Below are 2,389 nucleotides of genomic sequence, written 5' to 3' on the forward strand. Positions count from 1 at the left end.
AAATAACCTGCCTTGGGATAAAATGTGCCAGGAATAGGTGAAACCTCTGGGCGGCGTTTACGAACCGACGAGTTCGGTAAACCGGATGAGGTCACCACTTGACCACTATGCCGGGTTGTGCGGTGAGCTTCGTGTTGCTATTTCTTCAAAAGAAAGTTTGGATCCAGATAAGCTAGAGGGTGTGAAAATTTTAGTTTCCGGTTTTCTTGACGGGTTTTCGGTGTTGGCAGAGGATCTGAACCGGAGGAAAGAATAATTACCTCTACATCATCAGCCCGGCTGGCTTCAGCGTCATCCTGATAATGGTCATTGTCAATGAGGTGTATGAAAAAGGAACCAAGAGTATCAAGTTCTACCTCTGATTCCGTGTTGTCAGGATCCTCGTCGATGTTCAGTTCGGTGTACTCAGTTGTTTTCTTCTTGGCAGGCTTTTTGATGACCTTTGTCTTGGGTCGAGGGGTTTTGGCCGGTTTATCCTGAGCCTTCTTCTTCCAAAATGGGTCGTCACCCTGTTAAAAGATTGACAAAGTTCATAAGGAAGGGTTAAGAATATCATGTTCAAATAGGAGTTAGGCAATTCCTACAGCTGGCGGTTTATTTGAAATGCAGAAGGGACTTAGCCCTATTTTGCTACAGACAGCCACCGACTCATCCAGTATCTTTTTAACAGCTTCAGTGATTTCAGCATCAGTTAACTGAATGTTGGTGTGCCGTTGAGGGTCTTTTAAATCCCCTGTGTACTCACGCATTAAACCGGGGTGATGGCTTAAGGGCAAAATACCCCAAGATATCCATCAATGAACAAAGTCAATCCTTGTTAAACCATTAGCCACAAAGGCTCTGAGCTTTGCAAGCTATGGAGCATATTTGGCCCGTTCTTTTGCAGTCAGCCTTTGGGGAAATGGATGTGTATTGGTAAGCCGGTGAGCACGATAACCCAGCAGAGGATTCTCATTATCTGGGGACGTATCTTTGCAATAGAACCTAGTATGATTCCAATCCTTAGGATGATTGTGATGCTTGGCATGAGGGAAGCTGACGTCTTTCCTTTTTTGAATTGAAACGCCGCCAAGTTCAGTATTGGGCCCGTCTGTAAACTCCGTACGGCGGCTTAAATAGAAAAAGTCTTTGAACAGCTCAACGGTCGGCTCTTCTTGCAGATAAGCCTCGCAAAACACTTGAAAGTTACAAATATTGGACACAGTTAGGTCCAATATTTTGAGGGTGGATTTGGAAGCAAGCAAGCACGTCATGAATTTTTTTGATCCAGGAGGTTTAAAACCACGGCTCAGATGATCAACAAACACAACTATTTCGCCATCCTTGGGCTCAGGAGGACTTTCTAGACCAGCAACTCTCCAATGGATTTCACTCTGTTTCGGTAAAGCGCCAGTTATAACACATCCTTTCAGACCTTCTTTCATAATCCGGGATGGAACCCAGTTACAAGCATAAAAAGACTTGGCCATTTCTTGGACAACCTGAAGGAAGGTTCGTGCCGGTTTAAGATTCATGGTTGACAAGCACAAAGCGTTGCAGGTTAAGGGACGAAAGGTATTCAGGCATGCAAAATTCTTAAACCGGAGGTTGATGCTATCAGAATTACAATGATAAAGCGATTGGCGGTTTACGAGGGGACTAATGGTACCTCGCGGGTTATCATTTTCTAAGGTTAAACCGCCTATATTGGTATGAAGGGTATAGATCTGAAGTAACTAAGTAAAGGAAAACAGGTTTGACATGTTGGCATTATAATTTTGGATCTATCACATGTCAAAAATGAAAATATATTCAGACCTAAAACATGGATACCGAAGCAGTGGATTAAGATTCAGATTGGATTTAGATTGGAGTTTTTGCTTAAACAAGAAGTACTGATGAAAAATAACTATGGCCATTGCTATACATGTTGAGTATTGAGGTTTCAATCAAGGGAACTATAGCACAGTGATGAGTGCCGACGAACACCGAGGAACATTCAAACCATAGAACTAGATCTACGGTGGAGGAAAGGGAGCCTTACTGGTGCTAAAGGAACAGCAGAGAGGCGCCACAATTCTCTAGTACGTTCAGGGTGATGCAGCGGCCAAAGTTGATGCAGAGGCGAAGTTCGATGGCGCCGGCGGAGCTTGAGGTGCTGGGGCAATGCGAGGAAGATGATGAGGCTGAGAGGCACGAGGGGAAAATTGAAAATGACCCCCGGCCCTATTTATAAGGAGATGGGATAAGCGGCAGGCACGAGAATCGAGGAGGTCGAAAAAACGGATCTATAGATATGCAGATGCCTCGATTTTCAGAAATTCATTAAAGAAGATACAATAAAAGATTTGGGATATGTATAAAGCTAATGGCAGATGATGTCATGGCGGATTATTATGGTCTCGGAGAT

The sequence above is a fragment of the Triticum urartu genome, chromosome 7A (assembly GCF_056163025.1).
Source record: "Triticum urartu cultivar PI428250 chromosome 7A, HENAU_Tu73, whole genome shotgun sequence".
Classification (NCBI taxonomy): domain Eukaryota; kingdom Viridiplantae; phylum Streptophyta; class Magnoliopsida; order Poales; family Poaceae; genus Triticum; species Triticum urartu.